The sequence below is a fragment of the Bacillus rossius genome, chromosome 6 (genome assembly GCF_032445375.1).
Source record: "Bacillus rossius redtenbacheri isolate Brsri chromosome 6, Brsri_v3, whole genome shotgun sequence".
In the NCBI taxonomy this organism is placed as follows: domain Eukaryota; kingdom Metazoa; phylum Arthropoda; class Insecta; order Phasmatodea; family Bacillidae; genus Bacillus; species Bacillus rossius.
The window spans coordinates 65,025,564-65,048,258 of record NC_086334.1 but is presented as its reverse complement, the minus strand read 5'-3'; the positions used below and the strand labels follow the sequence as shown (position 1 = coordinate 65,048,258).

At 38.1% G+C, this 22,695-nt stretch overlaps 1 protein-coding gene across 2 annotated transcripts in view; it reads right to left on the bottom strand.

Moving 5' to 3' along the window:
• LOC134533270 (medium-chain acyl-CoA ligase ACSF2, mitochondrial-like) overlaps positions 1–22,695 on the bottom strand; it is a 206,844-nt gene that overhangs the window by 183,315 nt on the left and 834 nt on the right. The window lies entirely within an intron of this gene.

Sequence of the window (22,695 nt, the reverse complement as noted above, 5' to 3'; positions counted from 1 at the left end):
ATATATATATATATATCTGTTTATCTCTACCTACGTCTATATTATCCCTCTATCTCTATTTATCTATCTATATTCATCTCTTTTCTTTAAATATATAGGTACAGCTATTCTCCCACTATTTCTCTCTCTCATCTATATACAAATCTCTATACCTCTATATATGCCTCTATATAGCTAACTTTTATCTAACTCCATTTCATTCTCTATACATACCTAACTCTTATCTCCCTATATATCTGTCTCTCTCTATCTCACTCTATGTATATGGATGTCTCTCTCTCTGTCTCTCTTTTACATTTAATTAAATTGTGTCAAACGAGCGCACTTATACGAGGGTTATTTTTTTTTTCAACCTCCGATCGGCTGTAATAAAAAAACGGGAATGAATTGGGAAATTATTTTAATTTGAAAAGAAACGTGCATCTTTACTCTATTTTTCCACATAATCACCGTGCAGATTGAGGCATTTGTCGTACCGATGCACCGGCTTTCCAATACCCTCTGCATAAAATTATGCCTCCTGCCTATTCAGCCACGTTTTAACAGTGCCCTGCAGTGTGATTACAGTTTCATTTCTCCATGGCATGCCCATTAATCGATACCCTAATCGCTCGTACACGAATCGACATGTCTCGTAGTGTTTACCCCCTTCCACCAACCATGTGGAGCGGCCAACTCACACCTCAGTTGTGTTTGATCACCCTCCTTACAGTCCGGATTTGGCACCGAGTGACTATCACCTTTTCCCCACGTTGAAAAAGTGGCTTGGAGGACGACGCTTCAACACCAATGATGAACTGCAGAGCACTGTTAAAACGTGGCTGAATAGGCAGGATGCATCATTTTATGCAGAGGGTATTGGAAAGCTGGTGCATCGGTACGACAAATGCCTCAATCTGCACGGTGATTATGTGGAAAAATAGAGTAAAGATGTACGTTTCTTTTGACATTAAAATAATTACCCAATTCATTCCCTTTTTTTTATTACAGCCGATCGGAGGTTGAAAAAAAAATAACCTACAACGAAAACAGACAAAATGCTGCTATACAAAATGAAATAAACACATTTGTTGAAACGACTGTCGGGCTACCGATTGTTTATGTCACACACGAACTGAAATGTCGCTGTTTGTATTTAATTCAATTCAATTCTGTGAATTATCGCTGTTTCTAAATTTCAACGACTGTTTAAAATCAGCTTTAACTGCTAGTTAGTAAACAACTGCCACTAGGAGCGCGGGCGCAGTGGTTGCCATAGTTTCCAGACAGCATCCGGTATCAGCTCTGTAGTCACTGCTTTGAGTCGTTATATGTTGTTCGTGTGTGATTGCGATAAAATAAATAATCGACTATATATATATATCAAATATTATACAAGAAATGTTTTTATGATATTCTAGGCACCGACTTCAAATTTATAAAACCATAAATAAATATATAATAAACAATAAGTTCCTAACTAGAATAAACAAAAGAAATAAGAGTTTTAAGAAAACTAAAAAACACGCTTTTATAGAAAATCCAACTAAAAAAAGAAAATAAATTTTAATTAATTTAATTAAAAAAGTGTAAAATAAAAAAATATTTTATTTAAAAAAACCGTGGGGTGCATGGTGTCAATAGTTATAATTATTTTACTGACAGATATGAGTAGAAGGATTATCATTTTAATAATATATCTTAAAAAATACCCCACGCTTTTTTAAATAAAATATTTTTTTATTGTACACTATTTTTAAATTAAATTTATTTTGTATTTTTTAGTTGGATTGTCTATAAAAGCGTGTTTATTTAGTTTTTTAACTCTTATTTATTTTTTACTTTTTATTTTTGTTTATTTATAAAAGCGTGTTTTTTAATTCTTTTAAACTGTTATTTGTTCTAATCTACTATTAATTCCGTGATAACTATAAGTAACTGTAATTATTTTACAAATTATTAATGTGTACAGCTGTATTGATAGTCAAATCTCGATTTTAGGAGCCATTCAAAAATTTTAACGTTCTCAATATATACAGTGAGACTTAATGGTATAAGGTTATTGAAGAACAAGTGATATCGACCAGTCTTACATACTGTACGAAATTAATGCTGTGAAGCAGGAAAGGATGGGAGTTACGGATTAATTATTAGGTACGTGAAGCGTTCCACATTTACGTAACAGGAATTTTTGGGAAGGGTAAGGATTGAGAAAGGATGAGGAAATGACCTGCTCAATGAGAGTGTATACAATATGTGAGAACAATTCGGATACACCGGACTGGGATTCGAACCCAGAGCCTTCAGATGACATGTCAGCTGCTCTAACATCGGGCGCTCGATGTACGATAAAAATATGATACAAAGCGCCCCACGCTTTTTTTTACAATAATACTAGTATTTTTCATTCATTATTGTTTGAAGCTTATTTTAAAAATTATTTCCTCAATTTCTTCCAGTTAAAAATCCTTAAACTGTAGGTTTTGCTCTCTATCCAAATATGTTTTTGATATATCATCTGTCAAACTTATCCATATTTTCCGTGTTTGATGTCTTTTATTTAATGAGTTACTGACCTTGGCATAGTTTGGAGTATTTGTAACTGCTTGGTGTAGATTTGCAGGTTGGTGTTCGAGTGGAATTTCAAAAGTCTGCCCATCAGGTGTAGCTATTGAGGTTATACATATGGTGTTTGATTTCCCATCTGCTGTTGGTTTCACAGCAAAATCAAACTTCAATTTTTCCATGTTTCGTGAAATATTTGTATGAAATGTTGTTTTATAATAATGTTTCACTCTTGGTTAATTTGTAAAATGAAACAAAGACGTAATTGTGTTTCTCTATTTAACGAAAGACACTACATTTAAAGCCCTTATTTCAGGTTTTTTCTTCATATTTGTACAAATATAGATAATATTCTCTTCAAGAAAGTATATTGTTCACAATAATCATAACCCACGCTCACTTTTCATTTAATTAAATGTCACAATATTTAGTAGGCTTTATTTATATCGCGCCAAAGACAAACTGAAGGAAAAGAGTTCCTACATGAGCGAAATTGTTTTCTTTACAAATACATCTTTGCTTCATTTTACCAATTATATAAATTGACAAAAATCTTATTTTGCAAAATCATTAATGGAATAATCTTATCAAATTAGTTGATTGTCATCGGTCCTCGATAAATCTACAAAGTTTGAATGAAATCTGGCCGTTTAAAGTGGGTCAAAATCGCGCCCAAAGGAGTCGGTTACAAACATACAAACAAACATACAGGTGAAGCTAATATAAAGCGTGTAAAAATGAAGTATTAATTTGGTATGTAAAACTTTTTTTTTTTTTTTTAGTGAACTTATTTTACTTTTGCGTATTTTTAAATCAGTTATGTATTTCTTTTAAAAACGTTTATATTTCCATTTTTAGTTATGGGTAGGTAAACCTTGTAAATACACTTATCGAATGAGGAAACGACCGCTAGTTGAAACTGAATCTGAAAGACGGAAACAGAACAAATAGATACAGAAATATTAAAAGACATAAGAATGAAAGTACACAGGAGCGAGAAAATAGTTTGCGAATGTGAGAGTTAATGAGTTGCATAAATTAAGAAACGAAAGTCAAGAATATCGAGACCTTCGCTTTACCATGATACGTGATCGTTTAACAAATGCAGATATTAAACACCGTGATCATCGATTTAGTTAAATGCGGGTGACTGGCCAACAAAACACAGGAGTAGTATATAATAGTATGTCCGGAAACAGGCGTCAGGCGGTGAATTGCGATTGTCGGTCCGCCATATTGGATTTGTGACATCACGGTGGCAAAAATTCCTCAAAATTCCTCAAAAATGACTCAAAATGACTCAAAAATTCCCGTTTTAAGAAAAAATTTCCCATTTTCGAGGGAAAAATTCCCGTTTCGAGGGAAAATTTCCCGTTTTATTCCGTAAAAATCCCAGCGGCTAGAAATGTCCTAAAAGAGGCTTCAGCATCCTTAACTCAAGCCTCAGTTTAGCCTCTATCAGGACTTGACCTTAAACTCGACGGCCATTTTGGATTATGTCGTCACCGCGCAATTATAATAGTTCCTCCGGGGACTGGCTTCTGGCTGTGGAGCCGAGAGCCGAGCCACATATCTTGGATTGTGACATCACGGCGGCCATCTTGGATGAGTGTAACGGGACACCGCGTAACGGGACACAACGTAACGGGACGCATTGTAACGGGACAAGTAGACCACGGTGGCCATCTTGGATCCGCCATCTTGGATGACGTAATTGTGTGTTCTCGAACATTCCGGCATTGTGTTATCCGCCATTTTGAATTATGACGTCACCGTTGCAATTTCCGTTACGACCGCCATCTTTAAAATCTTTATTTATTATCCGATTTTAATGAAAAAAATTTAAAATTATAAAAAAATTCAATTAATTAAATTTTAATAAAAAATATTAAAAAAAACAAACATTTACGACATGGAGCTCAGAGTCCTCGGTTCGAAACCGACGAGTCCAAAAACAAAATAAAAATGGCGACCGATCCTTCCTCCACAGAAGTCACCTACAGACTAACCTACCACCAATATCAAGGTATATATCGTCAGCTGGTATGATGTCATGTTCGCCATCTTGTCTTCGATGCTGGAAGCCATCATCATTGTATCGTCGGCGAGAGTGCGCTGATGACAAGTTAGTTTAATTCTTATCCGCTAGAGTGCAGTAATCAATTATTGCTGTGACACCCGCCATCTTGAAATTTGGACGCCATCTTGAAAATCCGTAATTATTTAGCTAGAAATTCGGGAAAAGTTCCAAAATCCATTAAATAAATCAATCATTAATTTACCTATTGAATAGTTACTTGGTTCGATCTAGGATGATGCAAAAAAATTAAATATAACATCATTTAACATAATAGTAACAGGTTCGAGGAATTAAACAACGCAAGTTCTTTTACAAACATAATATTTATTACATAATTTCTATTCTACTACAGGATCACTTACGAAAGCTAGTAAATTTATAATCAATCATTTAGTTCCGCATCGGTGTGAAATGACTAATTCTTAGCTCCAATCAATTTATACTAGACAGAGTCCAACCAGAACATTTACTGACATAGTTCTCCTCTTCTTGGCAGAGTTTCTGGATACCGTTTTTAACAGTTTGCTTCACATCGTCAGAACTGTTGCAGCAGTTGCCGCCTCCCGGGCTAGCAGACCGCTCCCTTCCCCTCCATCCTTTCCCCCTCTCCACCTTGCCCCAGCCTTCCCCTCCGCACTTCCCCTCCTTTCCCGAGGCTTCCCGTCTTCCCTTCTCCTCGTTTCTCGAACCTTCCCCTCCGCCGCTTTTCTCTATTGTTCTCGAAAGACAGTTCGCCTGTATATAAGGCCGCGAGTTTGCTTAGGCCGGCACTGTCTTCAGTCACTCTCGCTCGTAGGCAGTCCGCTGGGAGGAGGCCGCGCTACTTATGCTCATGGTTGATTAGTTATGTTAGAAGCTTCGCTTTAAATCCACTATGGATCTCTGCCTTGTAATTTCCGCGGGCATTAATGGTCTGTTTGCTCAAGTTTAACTTCTTTCTTACGAGCCTTCTGCTCTTGATTGAGTGGTCTAGATGGGTCTTGTACCTAATTTTGTTGGATGTTCCATTTATCACCGACCTTAATTTACATGAGTGTTTGCTTGATTATTTGTTTTGCGCATTGGGCTTCCTCCCTGTCGTAATATTTTTTGTTTTAATGTCTTTTAGCTGGGGTTCGCGATACCCATTTAAATTTGCCATGAAAACTTATGTTGAATGTAAACTTAATGCATAATTTAAAGCCTTAATATTTATACTTAATTGCTTGATAACGAATTTGCTCTGCGTGAGACTTTTATATGACTTTTGTCTGCTTGCTAAGGTCTTTTAAATGTACATTAATTAAAAGAATTTTCCTTACGCGCAGTACTTAAATACGTGTTACGTCAGGCGCATTTTCATTGCGCAAATTGTTCATGATGCTCTCTTTTCAAGCATCTGTTTTATACTCATGTTTGTAAAAACCATAACGATTAATGGGTGTTGTCTGCACATTTGTTATATCTATTTGTACCTTAATACATTATTATTTTTGTTTAATGAATAAAATATATTTTTTTTCTACTTTCATTTTTTTTCTAATATAACAACATTTTTACAACTGCTGTTGTATCATACTGGAATGGTACACCATTGGTTCCCACTTAACCTGTTGAAGTTACATCGATCTCCCACTTCCACCTAGCTTCAACGTCTGCGCTACTCTGCTTCGGCAGTTGTTACTTTGTTGTTTGTTCTCTGTTACCATGAGCCGCCCTGGAGTCACATGGATCTATCAGCTGCACCGGGATGAACTTGTCCGGTACTGTGAAGAAAATCAACTGCCTGCCGAGTCGGGCGACACTGTCACGACCTTGCGTGCCCGACTCGTTCGGTTTATGCGTGACAGCAGTGACGTCACACCTGTGAGGGGCGAGGTGGAAGCCTCACTGGAAGTAAGTCCTGGTCCCACTCATTCCTTTTCTCAAAAGTTGTTCTTTTCCTCTTTGAAGTGTATGCCTGCTTTTGACAGCAGTGAGCCTAAGCGTGTTCTTGAATTTTTTCATGAGGCTGAGCGCCTCATTAAGCTGAACCTGGTTCCTTCTGAGGCGTTTATGAAGGCGCTCTTAACTAAGTGTTCTGGTATATTTGTGAATAGGCTAACTGAGGCTATTGTGCAAAAGTCGGATTTTCACACATTTAAGTTATCCGTGCTGAGGGGAGTTTGCCCCCCCCCCCCCCCCCCCCCCCCGGGTGTTGGACGCCTGCAAGAGAGACTTAGTCTTTCGCTTTCAGCGCCCTGATGAGTCGGTGACTCAGTAAATTGATTCGGTACTTTCGTACGCGGATGTGTTGGAACTTGATACCCCCGAGGCGGAATTAGTTCAGCTTGTCTTAGGTAACTTTGCCCCTCGTGTTCTCAGTCTTGCTAGCATGTTAACTCCTCCTTCCACCTTTGATTCTTTACGAGCCTGGGGCAGTGAAATAGAGGCCCGTTTGTTAGCCGTCTCTAAATATGAGACGGAATTTCCATCGCGTCGTGACACTGATAGTAAGTGGCAGCCTCGCGACTGTAAGTGCGAGGTTCGCTCGTTACCCACATTTCGCTCAGAGGCAAATGATAAGGCATGTCATTCTTATCGCCCCTCAAATCCTAGTCGGGGTGCATTCCGGCAACGCATTCAGTCACACAACACTGAACGCATTAGCGCGCCGGCAGCGGGCGCATTCTCTTCGCCTCATGTAAGTGCTCCCGCCCACCTTGCTGCCGCCTCCGCTCTTAAAGCCACAGGTCATGTACAGTGCGATCAAAGAAATGTACGCACTCGCTGTGCAAACTGTTGCATTTTTGGACATATTTCTAAAGACTGCGGTCAGCCATTCATACCGCACAATGACCGGAAATGTTTTTCCTGTAAGGGAACAGGGCATTACCGGGCTAAGTGTCCGGGAAACTCCGTCTGACGGGACGTAAGAGAGGTCGTTTCTGTCGGTTTGTTAAAAAATCCTCTGTGCCAGTCTATTTGCATTTTCTTCCAATTCATATTCAGGAGCATTCTTTTCCGGCTCTAGTTGACACTGGCGCCACCCATTCGGTTATTAGCGAAGGTTTTTTGCAGAATTTAATTAAAATGTTTCCTACTATTGCTTCACATGTGTATTGCAATTATCCAGTTAATATTTGTGTTGCAAATGGTGAATGCATTCGATCTAACAAGTCAGTCACTTTACATTTAAAGATTAAACATTTTTCCTGGAACTGGAAATTCGCTGTTACTTCTGATTTACACCCTGACTTTATTTTGGGTTTAGATTTTTTGGGCAAGACTAAAGCAGTTTTAAATTTTGGTCTTCATGAGCTTTCTTTTGGATTCGCACCTACTGTCAAAATCCCTTTAACTTTTGACTCTTCTAAGCCTGTCATTTTTGAATGTCGTGATAGTAACGACTCTCTACAGAAGCAAGCCGTTGCCAACCTCGTGCATAGATTTTCCGATGTTATTTCTCCTAAAATCGGACGCTGCGACATCTTGCCCTACAAGTTTTACTTGAAGGATGAAACTCCGGTTCGCAGTAAATATCACAAGGTTTCCCCTCCTAAACTTCAGGCCATGCATGATATCGTAGATAAGCTCTTGTCTGCTGGCGTTATTTCTCCTTCCACTTCTGATTTTAGCACTCCCACCTTCCTAGTGCGTAAGAAGGACAGGGTTAATTGGCGAATGGTTCACAACTACATTCCCTTGAATCGTAAAATAGCCATGGAGGATGTTTATCCTCTCCCTACTGTAGAAAGTGCCTTGCAGCACTTAGGCAAGGCCAAGGTGTTTTCAATTATTGATTTAAATCAAAGCTTCCATCAATGCCTCCTGGATCCTTCTTGTCGTAAATATACCGCCTTTTCCACCCCGTTTGGCCATTTTGAATTTAATCGCATACCCATGGGGGTTAATTTTGGCAGTCAGGCCATGAGTCGTGTTTTGGACCATGTACTAAAGGACCTTAAGTATAAATTTGTGTTTAATTATGTCGATGATATTATTGTGTATAGCGATACTCTTGACGATCACATTGCCCACTTAACAGAAGTTCTTACTCGTTTACGAGCTGCTCATCTGACTGTTAACCCTAATAAGGTCATTTTGGCAAAGACGTCAGTAAAATTCCTTGGCTATGTCATTTCTCAGGGAACCCTCCTCATGGATCCAGATAAAATTGCACCCATTGTACAGTTTCCTAAGCCTATCAACATTAAGGGAGTTCAGCGTTTTTTAGGCATGCTGGGTTACTTTTCCAGATTTATTCATAATTTTGCTTCTCTAAGTGCTCCTTTAAATCACCTTCGAAAAAAGAATGTAGCTTTTGAGTGGGGTCCTGAACAAGAAAAATCTTTTCAGGCCTTGAAGACTTGTATGGCCTCTCCTCCAGTTCTTATTTTACCCGATTTCGGTAGACGCTTCGCAGTTCAGGTTGACGCCTCTTCTATCGCCCTTGGAGCAGTTTTAGGTCATTTGGAAGAGGGTAAGATCAGACCCATCGCCTTTGCAAGCCGTTCTCTTTCGGAATCCGAGCAGCGCCTGGGTGTGTACGAGAAGAAGGCCCTTGGGTGCCTCTTTGCTCTTGAAAAATTCGAAAATTATTTGGATGCTAACGAGTTTGACCTATTTACCGACAACCAAGCCCTTAGTTGGCTATTTAACCACCCACACCAGCTGGGTAAGTTGGGTCGTTGGATCCTTCGGTTGTCGCGGTTCCGATTTTCCATTCATCACATCCCAGGTAGAGAAAACATTATTGCTGATTCTCTTTCCCGTATGTTTTGTACTGATGAGTTTGAGCCTGTTGATGAGGACTATTCTGAGAGAACTGAATTCCTCTCTGTTTGTAAAATTTTTCCAGAGTCATACTTAAATATTAGAGAATGTCAGAGCAATGACCCTTTTTGCCAGGAGATTCGTAGAGATCTTCATCACAAAAGGCCTGTGCCTTATATTGAAGAACAGGGTTTACTTTACTTTACTGGAACCTCAGGTAGAGCTCGCAAGGCAGTCGTTCCAGCTGCCTTAAGGGCCATGGTATTGGCTTATTTTCATTCTTCACTTCTCGGTGGCCATTTGGGTATCGAGAAAACCCAGCGCAGGATTTCCGCGCATTTATTCTGGCCCGAGTTACTGAGCGATGTTCGTAGCTATGTTCGCTCTTGTGTAGACTGTCAAATATCAAAGCCCCCTCACAACTCCAAGGTAGGGCTCTATGCCGCCGATCCTCCTGTTGCTCCTTGGCACGCTTTACATATTGACATATTTGGGCCTCTTACCCGGTCCAAAAAGGGAAATATCTGTTTACTAGTGGTTCTGGACATTTTTTCGAAATTTGTCATTCTCCTTCCTCTCAAAAACATGAAGGCTGCTACGATCGTTAGGGTTCTTAGAGAACAGGTGTTTAAATTATTTGGTCCCCCTTGTATCATGGTTTCTGACAATGCTCCTTATTTCAGATCTTCTGTTTACAGTGATTTTCTTTTTGAATGGGCTGTGAAACCCATCTATAGCTCTGTTTATTTTCCTCAGGGTAACATGGTCGAACGAGTAAATAAGGTTTTGAAGAGCATCCTTATATCCTTCTATCGTTCTGACCAAACTCTTTGGGATTCCGATTTGGATTATATTAACGTGGGTTTGAACTCTGCTACTCATTCCTCCTCTGGATTTCCTCCCTCTCTTCCCTTCCTTGGGCGTGAGCTCACTCATCCCTTACTTAACCAGTGGGGCCTCCCCCCTCTCGACTCCGCCCTCGATGCCTCGGGCCTTGACAGTGTGCTCGACTCGGTAGCTTGCAATTTACGTAAGGCCCGTCAGGCTGTCGCTGAATCTTATAACAAATCCAGATCCCCTCATGGTTACAAAGTCGGAGACCTTGTTCTCTGTCGCAGCTTCAACCTCCCTTCTTTGGCCAGTAAATTAAATGTGAAACTTTTGCCTCCCTATGAAGGACCTTATAGTGTGCATAGGGTTTTGGCCGCTAATACCTTGTTACTTAAGTCATGTAAGTTTAAACATAAGTTTAAGAAGGCTCATGTGAGTCAAGTCAAGGCCTTTGTGAGTTAAAGTATTTTGCTATTATTACTTGAGAGTGTTTATTAGGCTTGCGTTTAGATAACTGTTTTATTATTAAGTTTCAGTGTTGTTTGTTTGTTGTGTTTGCTGTTGCGGCTCTCCTTTTTTTTTCTCTCCTTTTTAGTTTGGCGCGCCATCCTCTTCTCCCCTACCCTCGCTCTGCTGGCCCCGCATCTCTACGATCTTCACCAGCCTGCTTCTTCGCCTCGAGGAGAGACGTCTCTTCAGGGCGTCGTCGTCATCTTCGCCTCCCCCCGCCGGGACGTGTCCCCCTGAGAGCAATCTTCGCTTCGACTTCTTGCCTGATGGCATGGCTCCTTCGCGGCGCCCGGATGCAGGCCCCCCTGTTGAGGTGCCCTGTTGAGCGCCGGCAGTCTCCAGTTTGAACGCCTTCGCGCTCCTGTGAGCGCTCGGATGCTCCAGAGCCCATCAGAGGTGATCCCTCATCTACGACGATTGCCGCTCTGGATTGCCTGCCTCGGCACATCGGTCTACGGCGGGTTCCGCTGGAGTCCCACCTAGGCCTGGGTGGTTGAGACTCGCGGATTCCCTGCACCAAGCGACACTGATGGCGTCTTCTGCCCCGCTTCTGGACTCGTCAACGTTTCGGCTCGAGCTGCGAGCCGCTAAAGATTTCTTCATGCTGGTGTTCCAGCATCCATGTTTTTGCAGCTTGCGTGGCTTCGCATTGTTCTTCGACTTCGTGATCTTATGCTCTCAGGGTAGGGCCACTTAAGGGGGGGGGGGGTTTGCAGCAGTTGCCGCCTCCCGGGCTAGCAGAGCGCTCCCTTCCCCTCCATCCTTTCCCCCTCTCCACCTTGCCCCAGCCTTCCCCTCCGCACTTCCCCTCCTTTCCCGAGGCTTCCCGTCTTCCCTTCTCCTCGTTTCTCGAACCTTCCCCTCCGCCGCTTTTCTCTATTGTTCTCGAAAGACAGTTCGCCTGTATATAAGGCAGCGAGTTTGCTTAGGCCGGCACTGTCTTCAGTCACTCTCGCTCGTAGGCAGTCCGCTGGGAGGAGGCCGCGCTACTTATGCTCATGGTTGATTAGTTATGTTAGAAGCTTCGCTTTAAATCCACTATGGATCTCTGCCTTGTAATTTCCGCGGGCATTAATGGTCTGTTTGCTCAAGTTTAACTTCTTTCTTACGAGCCTTCTGCTCTTGATTGAGTGGTCTAGATGGGTCTTGTACCTAATTTTGTTGGATGTTCCATTTATCACCGACCTTAATTTACATGAGTGTTTGCTTGATTATTTGTTTTGCGCATTGGGCTTCCTCCCTGTCGTAATATTTTTTGTTTTAATGTCTTTTAGCTGGGGTTCGCGATTCCCATTTAAATTTGCCATGAATACTTATGTTGCGTGTAAACTTAATGCATAATTTAAAGCCTTAATATTTATACTTAATTGCTTGATAACGAATTTGCTCTGCGTGAGACTTTTATATGACTTTTGTCTGCTTGCTAAGGTCTTTTAAATGTACATTAATTAAAAGAATTTTCCTTACGCGCAGTACTTAAATACGTGTTACGTCAGGCGCATTTTCATTGCGCAAATTGTTCATGATGCTCTCTTTTCAAGCATCTGTTTTATACTCATGTTTGTAAAAACCATAACGATTAATGGGTGTTGTCTGCACATTTGTTATATCTATTTGTACCTTAATACATTATCATTTTTGTTTAATGAATAAAATATATTTTTTTTCTACTTTCATTTTTTTTCTAATAAAACAACATTTTTACAACTGCTGTTGTATCATACTGGAATGGTACACCATTGGTTCCCACTTAACCTGTTGAAGTTACATCGATCTCCCACTTCCACCTAGCTTCACTGTAAATTACTGCAGCCGATGTCTTGAATGCACAATTCTTCACTTTGTCATCTAACGGATATGGCTTTCCATATAGACAGTCCAACCACAAGTTATATTTTAATGGACCTTTTGTTGCTACGTCATCAGTAAGCTGATTGATTATGTCCTGTCTGATATCATCAAGAAAAGTACAAATTTCCTTCGACTCACCGAACGTATTTAGATAATAGTAGTCTTTCAACGTTCCACGAAATGCAGACTGCGCCAAGTAGAAGCCATTATCGTTTACTTGTAATGCTCCGAACACAGTCTTAGGTTTATTTTCCGGTTCAGACGTCATACCAATCGGTTTCTGCACATCTGTTTTTTTGCTTTTACGCTCACGAACCTTCAACCTAATCCGAGGAGTCGAAATTTCTGCAGGTAGTTCAGCAGTAGGCGCACGGACTTCACCTTTATAGTTTTTCGCATGTCGTTGCAAATTATCAATTCAAGTAAACCATTTATGACACTCATCACAGCGAAACTTCATGCGAGAAGGATTATTCTTGCATTTGCTCCTCTCATGTCTTCGTGCATCATGAGCAAATGCGAACGTCATATCACAGTAGCTGCAAGGATACTGGGGTGATGAAGACGAACCTTTCAGACCCGATCCAGATACTGACGTTGCAGCAGTTGCACCATCTCCAGGCATACTCTTATGAACATCAATGCATCGTTGTTGTATAGAAACCTTTACTTTCTGCCGAACAGCAGGACCTTTGCATCTCTTCATGTGCGTTTTCATATTATCTTGTCTTGCAAATTGCCTGTGACATTTCTTACAGCCAATCATTTTGCGATAAAGGTTCTTGGCACATTCTCTATTCTCATGTCGTCAAGCATTGCTGTTGTTTGAGAAAATCTTGTCGCAGTAACAGCATCGATGTTCGTTAGTCGTTGTTGAATCATCACCCATTGAAGTCTCCATTGATATCGAAACAGCGTCCGTTGAGGTTTCCTGTGCAGCCAGCACTACCGGCATTAAAGTCTCTTCTGCTGGTGGTATCACATCTGTTGAAATCTCCTCCAATGTTGACGTCGTAGTTGTCAACGGGATCTGCACCTTCTCCATCGTAGCTGTCGTCAAGGTTCCCGTAGTCGACGGTAGAACCTCCATCGAGTTCGACGTTAAAGACGATAAAGATGCCATCGAGGTCTCAAGAACAGCTAATTGACACGACTTATGCATCAGAAGAAACAAACTAGGCGATCCTTACACAGCCGACGTCAGTAACAAACTGAGCGACCTGCTGTCTAGAACTCGCTTATATACATGCACCGTATGGAATAATACGCTAGTCAAATCAAGAACCATTTACAATAATACTAGAGTCAAATCTACAAATTAAAAAAGAGAATCATTTGATCGAAAAAAAAATTCGATCTCTCCAATATACGCCAGGCTCCAAGAGCTACAATTCGCGTCATCAGATCCATCTACATTTTGCTCCTATGCTTCAATTGACCATTAGCTTCAAGTGCTCCAACAGTTCCAACAGCTCCATCAGCTCCAACATGTAATGTACGCAATGTACGCGCAATACATGCAATTTACGTGCAATAAATGTAATGATCACACAGTACACACAGGAAACGGAACGTACACACAGTACACACAGGAAACGGAACGTACACACAGTACACACAGGAAACGGAACGTACACACAGTACACACACACAGGAAACGGAACGTACACACAGTACACACACAGAAAACGGAACGTACACACAGTACACACAGGAAACTGAACGTACACACAGTACACACAGGAAACTGAATGTACACACAGTACACACAGGAAACGGAACGTACACACAGAAAACGGAACGTACACACAGTACACACAGGAAACGGAACGAACACGTAATATTCACGCAATTGACGCACAGTACACGCAAAGTACACGCAATTTACGCAATGTACGCAATGTACGCAATATATATGCAATGTACACACAATGACTACGCTTCGTTCGCGCAGGACAAGCATTTAATGAAAACGAAGCACGTTTGGACGGAAATTCTATAAAACGAAAGCTCATTTAACGAAAAGGAGGAGCATTCTCTCGTTCATTCAACTTGGTAGGATGCGATCGTCAATGATAAGTTAGGATATAATCTCTCCAACAGTCTATGAATCCAACAGTTTATATTTCCATTAGCCATCGACTCAAACAGTCATTGGCTCCAACAGTCATTGGCTCCAACGGCCTTTTGGTTCATCAGCTCCAATGATATTTTGTTAGAATGCTACGACTCTAAAAGACTATGAGACTACAATTCTACGAGTGTACAAGACTCCTCCAACTACCTTCAAGTGTACAAAGCTCCAACTACTTCAGCAGCATTATGTTATAAGATTACATGACTACTTGTTTACATAGCTACAAGGAAACGAGGCTACTTGGCTACGTAGCTACAAGTATACGAGGCTCCAAGACATCATGACTACGCGACTACGAGTCATGAGGTTAACGCGACTACGTGACTACGAGTCTTCAAGTTTACGAGACTGCGAGGCTACAGATCTACGAAGCTTCTAGAACATAAGTTTACGTGACTGCGAGGATACAGGGCTACAAGTCTACACGAGTACTTGACTACGAAGCTACAAGTCTACATGGCTTCGAATGTGACATCTGTCTTCGTCTGAATTTTCTCTTTGACTCCAACTGCTACAGCAGCATTATGTTATAATAGTACAAGGCTACTTGACTACGAAGCTACAAGTCTACATGGCTCCAATTGCGGCATCTGTCTTCGGCTGAATTTTCTCTTTGGCTCCAACTGCTACAGCAGCATTATGTTATAATAGTACAAGGCTACTTGACTACGAAGCTACACATCTACAAGGCTCCAATTATCACATCTGTCTTCGTCGGCATTTTCTCTTTTGCTCCCACTGCTCCAACAGCATTATGTTAAATGATTCCATGGATACTTTGTTACGTAGCTACAGGTCTACGAGGTTCCAATGCATCATGTTTACGAAGCTTTCAGAACACAAGGTTACGAGACTGCGAGGCTACAGGACTACGAAGCTTCCAGGACACGAGGCTACATGGCTACGAGACTACATGACTCTAACTGATTACAATAGCACCACTCAGTGGTGAGAGTTAGGTTATCTAATGCCAAACAAATTGATGCAAGTAGTTCTGGCTATCATCAACAGATGTAGCCACGTGTTGCTTGCAGGTAAATATTAATTAGTTATTTTATGTGGGATGCAGGATGCTCACTAACGATCGCAAAAGAAGGAGGGCTTCGCTAGACACCAAGGAGAAGGAAGTTCATCTTACATGTTAATGCTTCGCTGATGTCTCATGGCATATTATTTGACTGAGTAATGGTTGTTTATTTCTTTAATTCCACCTGGTAAAATTATTGCAAGTGTCAATTTATTAGCAGAAATTCACTAATTAAATGTAACTCTGAATAAAATGACATGACTCATTAAGTAAATATCCTTCATGCAGAGATCGATTTCACACAAATAATCAGCAGCACTCGGAGAAAATCATTAGATGTCTAGCCAGGAATAACCAGAAGCACTTGGAGAAAACCATCAAATTATTAACAAGAATAATCAGGAGCACACGGAGAAAACGTAATGACAAGAATAATTGGGAGCACACGGAGAAAACCATACACATATTGAAAAGAATATTCAGGAGCAAACATAATAACAAGAATAATCGGGAGCACATGGAGAAAACCACCACACGTTTTCTTTGATATAAAATTACAGGGAAAAAATATTTAATAAATAACGAATAAATGATAAAAAATTTTAAAAAATACAAAAATACATAAACAGATTCTGCTAGCTTGTGAACTTCTCATTGTTGAGCAAAGATATAGTTCTAGTACAAATTGTATGAATTCAATCACACAAAATCTCAGAACACCATGTTCGAATCAAAATTATGTTGCTAGCTTAATCAACAGGTTTATGGCAAAACATGGATAATCTGTTATCCATGGATACCTCTGGCAATGCAAAACAGTAAACTAGTGAATCTAAAGCAAAGGGGAAGATCTGAATTCATACCAATAAAATGATTGTAATGACGAAACCAATTGAAAAACTGATAATGAACTATACACACATTCTCAATTGTGTCAACAAAGTACATACCAGTTTCAATCAACATTACTATTTTAGAGACTTTCACCAGAATGGCAGGTCTTATTAATCTTCCATCAAGTCAACGATCGTTCTTTCAATACTCGCCTCGATGATCTGCGACGAAGCTCGATAGTTCGGGACGTAGAAGTAGACAGTAAATTATACAGCGACTATTTCAATCAGCTCTAAGCATTGCTTCTTCTAGGATGTAGCAGAAAAGACAAAAACATATATGGGTTGACTCGACGTAATCATATCTCCAGGGTGATGTAACATTATTGTCCTGTAGTCGAGTCCTTCTGAATCACGCACTTTCAAATGAGTTCTTTCAAATAAATGTTATTTTTTGTAGAATATTCATAACGAGGTTTAGGCCTCTTCTCATGGTTTAGCCTGATAGTAGGTAGGTTTGGACATATAGAGGCACTGTAGAACGGAGGGGGAGCCGGAAAGTCACGGCGGCCATCTTGGTTTACATCACTTCCCACGGCCATCTACGATTACATCACTTCCCGCGGTTATCTTGGATCATGCCACTTCCGGGAGCCAACTTTGATGATGTCACTTCCACTGACCATTTAGTTTCCTCCCATTTTTTTTCTAGAACAATGCGCAAATTTTTTTCTAGAAAATTCCTTCATTTTATTTTCTTCTAAAACATTCCACCATTTTGAATTATATGTCATGTCCACCATATTGAAAATACGTAATATTTATCTTCGAAAATTAGGAAAAAAATTTAAAATTAATAGTAAAATTATTTTAAACAATTTTAATTTAAAAAAACGATATAATCATAATTGAGAGCCCCACTCTTATGAGTAGCACTTTTCATTATGATAAAATCACCATCAACACTCTACTCCTATGCGCTGCACTTTCAGTTTCAATGACATCATCGAATGCCCCACTCCTGTGCATTGCACTTATCGTTACGATGACATCGTCGAATGTCCCACTACTGCGCATTGCACTTTTCGTTATACTGGCATCACCAGCATCTGCTGGAGGCAGCCATCTTGTTTAGTGGAGACTGCCATCTTGATTTCATCTGATGGATGTCGCCAACTTTATTTTTGGTGTTTGTTCCTAAAGCATGTCTGTGTATTAATGCTTGTAAGGTTGAGTTTCTATTTCCTACCAGTATTGTTATGAACCTTAAAGACAAAATATTCCTATTTATAAGTTAAAAATATCCTCAAATAATGTATAGTCCACAGCCTATTGTTAATGATAGGGGTTGTGACCGCTGTTTTTTTTATTAACACGCTTTTATTAGCTTCATACGTATGTAAGTTAGTATGTAACGGAAACTTTGAACATGATTTTGACCCCCTTCAAACAGTCGGATTAACTCGCAATTTGGCATACTTATCAAGGACCTATGACAATTCAATATTTTAAACAGTTAGACCCGTTATCCTTACTAGGATAATCAGGATTAGCGATTTTTTGTTTTCCTAAAACTTGTACCTAGTTGTCTTCGCGCCAATACCAAGAAGGGAAAATACCAGGCGCGCCGACCACCTATTTCTAGGATAAGTTACCGACTTTGAATAAGATTAAATTTTCCGAGAGGGAACCTGATAACCGGCTATCTCATCCAAGGGAGGCAGCTGGCGCCCAAATTGCTCATTTCTCGGATAAGTTACTGACTTAGAATAAACTTCAATGACTTCCCAAATTTATTGAAAATCATTTATTTTCATAGTATGATATTAAAAATATTGTGTACTATAGTTCTTCGACGCGCTATATCGAATATATATTTTTTAATCAGCCAATATCTACTCAAACTCACTTTAATAGTAAATTGATGTAATAAAGAAAACCCAACTAAAAAATGAAAAACATATAATAGTTTAAAAAACTAAAAAACACGATTTTATAGAAAATCCAACTAAAAAATGAAAAATAAATAATAGTTTAAAAAACTAAAAAACACGCTTTTATAGCAAATCCAACTAAAAAATGAAAAAATAAATAATAGTTTAAAAACTAAAAAACACGCTTTTATAGAAAATCCAACTAAAAAATAGAAAATAAATTTGAATTAAGAATAGTGTAAATAAGAAAAAAATGTATTTTATTGTAAAAAAAAGCGTGGGGTGCATGGTGTCAATAGTCATAAATATTTTATTGGCAGATATGAGTAGAAGGATTATCATTTTGATAATATCTTAAAAAGCACCCCACGCTTTTTTTTTTACAATAAAATACATTTTTTATTATTTACACTATTCTTAATTCAAATTTATTTTCTATTTTTAAGTTGTATTTTCTATAAAAGCGTGTTTTTTAGTTTTTTTTAATTAAAGTCAGAGTCTTAAAGATATAATAATACATAATATTTATATGTATATAATCATATGTTATCATAAATCAAATTATTCATCTCGTCATTGCAGATTCAATATTTATATTTATTTTAAAGTAACGATACTTAATAACAATTTATCAAAAAATTTATTTACTTACACCATCATAGTCATCACACCGTTCAGGACCAAAAATCTTTCAGTGTTATCAATCACAATTCATATTTTATTTATCTTTTAAGCATGATCTTGTTTACATATTCGTATTTAAAAGATGCATGGAAGCAGATATTATAAATTTTTGCGTTCATGTAACTTTCGCTCTTCTAAGAAAGACCATGATTGCATATTCGTATTTAAAAGCTGCAGGGAAGTAGATATTTTATTGTATGTATTTTCATTTCACTTTTCTCCGAGATCAATTAAATATGTTTACCTTGAGGAATGCAGTTTATATATTAAAATAATAAGCAATATGCGGGTTAAAAACTTCTTTATTTTATATAAGGTCATATTTTGTGTAATTCACGTCCCAACCAAAAAATATCAAGAAAGAAAACTGTATACAAAAATGGAAGTATGTTCAACTAAACGAAAACTATATACAACAAAATTGAAACTGTAAACAAAAATATCGGAAACTATATTCGACAAAAAAAAAACTCTACAAAAAATGAAAAATATAAACATCAACTGAAAATATGTACGACAAAACAACCATTTACAGAAAACAAAAATTTAATTATTCATCATCAACATATCCATGTGGTAGGGTGCGAATTCCATCCATGCATATTTGTCGTTTTATTATTCCGTTTTATATTATATTATTAATATTATTATATTATATATAATATTATTTATATGTTGAACAATTTTTTGTCCGTGCTGTCGTCGTTGTGTTGTTCATTATACTTGCTTAGTTTCATCATTGGTTCCGTTTATCCGACATCAGCTGATTCAGTCTTGTTTTACGTGAATTTTTTGTCTTCATAATTTTAATTATTTTGGATTTGTGTAATTTTTCAATGACAAACAGTGCAAAACTGCACTGGAGTGTGTCCAAAAATAACTGCATTAAATCAAAACTCATTTAAAGAACATATTGTTTTGCAACAGAAGTTAAGTTTTGGTATATTTTTCATTTTGCGAGCTGACAATAAATATGCGCAAAGTAACTATAGTGAATTCAACGATCTGTTGATTAATTTGCGAGTTGGTAAATTAACTACCAATTAGACGCCACTGCTATGTGAACGTCGCAGAATATCTTTAAAAGGGGGTTTCTAACGGAGTTGCAGTTCGAATCTATCCTATTGTGAAATAAGAGGATGCTTACAACGATACCATGATAGCAGAAAATGCGAAAACATGTAGAGTCTACATTATAAAAGCTGTAGATGAGTCTCATGAAAAAGCCATTTATGGAAGGACGCCACGAAACTTTGTTGTTCCAAAAGATGTAAATAACTGCGGAGGTTTATTATAAACTCTGAAGTTAGCTGAAGAATTCCGGGTCATGATAAGGTGAAATATATCGGTCTCAGACCAGCTTGTAAATGTAGCAATAGGGTTTGTCAAGTAATTAAAGTGTCCTGCTCTTCGGAGAGAACCAATCGAAGAAGACGAAGTACCTGAATGTGTCTTAATTAAATTTGACGGTGGATACGATTGGAAGCATAATGAAAGATGAAGATTGCTTGGTTGGGATCACTCTTGTTGTGCAACTTCAGGCAACTAAGGACATGGACACGTCTAGCACCAAATGTTACCTTTGACTCTAAGCTGGGCAGTCAATGTGCACATGTTACAGGGCTCTACACTTGATAAAGCTGTTATAGATATAGGAAAGAACAATTTCGCTAAAGGCCAGTTCTATGTAGCTCTCAGTCTTGTGACAACCTTGGAAGTAACAGCATTGTCTGATTTAGAATCAAACTATTGATTAAGCCACACTATGAAAGAGCATTGTCAGAATCTCAGAAATGATACGATTGCGAAGTATGTAACTTCGTCCTGTATTTGACAATATGTAACAAATTATCCTTTTTACTTATAACATAGATTAAAAATTGCATAATTTACACATAGTAAATCAATTCATCGTATTTATGCTGTTTATGGACATATCCATAATAACAATCTGAACATTCGTGCTGTTTGTCGTTAACCTTCGTAGTACAAGTCCAGTCCATTCCAGCACGTCCTTGACCTTAGTAAGGTACCGTAACTATCTTATTTTGGGATTGTCATAAAACTTATTTTGAGAAACTCCTTCGTGTAACTTCGAAATAAAAGGTCCAAAAACAATGACATTAAAATGGGACCACTTTGGAGCTATATTTAACCCAACACAAAAAAAGTCTTTAAAATCGGTTCATAAACAAGTATGTTGTGCCCGAACTTACATAAAAAAACATATACAAACTAAGTTGTTAAAAAAATTATGGATCCTTCAAATTAGTAATGACACTATAAATTTTATTTCTATATAAATTTAAGTTCATTAAAAATATTTTGGATTTCACATCTGTTGTAAAAAAGAACGGGATGAGTTTGGTTTTATTTGGTTAACGAATACTGCCATATTTACTAAATCTGTAGTTCTGAATTTTTACATAGCCATTCCTTTGATAAAGAAAAGAAGGGCGAAATTTTTGAAAATTTTAAGTAATAGGTACTAAGTATAGCTTAGAATCAACTAATACATTCGAAAATAAATTTGATACCTGTACTCTACATTTAAAATAGAGGTGCGCTTGTTTTAAAAATCTTAATTAATGTAGATATCTGTAATAAAGTTTAATTATTTTAAGTATATCTACAATTAAAATGAAAGTTTGAGTGTAATGGCATAATCTTAATTCTTTTGCTACCTCATGGAATATAAAGGAGTTATTACTTAATTAAGACAAAATAAATCCTCTAACACCTCGCTTTCATCGGACCCGTTTATAATTATTTAAAATTTCCGTCTGCTTCGTGCTGATATCTGTACGTGATGGTGGCAAGCAACCTTAGTTTATATGCACTAAAAATGTATAAGTCTTACAGATAAAAACTTGTTAAAATATCACTCAATTTATTTTATTAACTATCTATTTTATTTACCTGACAATTTTGCGTATATTTTTTGTATAAATGTTTGGAATTAATCACATACTTTTTTTCATGGCGAAGTACGTGAAGTATAAGCAATGCCCTGAAATTGCGCGAGTGAACCCGCAGGTTAATAGCTGGTAGCTTATTTGAATTGCACGTGCAACGTTCAAGTAATTATGTAGGCAAAATAGCATCAAAAAGAAAAAGAAAAACATAATTTTTAAAAAAATTATATGGGTACCACGTTTTTAAAACGGACTGAAAAGTGTAAAAATTATTGCTCCTGGTCACATGCAGATTTATAACCCCATTCAAAAATTCTTTAACAATAGGCCTACAGTTTGTCCTGAAAATTTGTGATTTTTAATTTTTAATACCTATGAAAATACCCGTAATGCATATTTAAAAGAAAAATTGGGGCGCATTCAATAGATAGTTGATGCATAGTTCACTTAAGTCACTAACATTTTTATTGCACTCCAGATTATGAGTATGAGTTTTCTCAACATGTACTCCCTACACTCTTTACTGTCATATATTGTATGCACCCCATGTTTTTCGTATTAAATCTTACAAGTATTTTTATAGGCATTAAAACTTCACAATAAAAAATTTTCAGG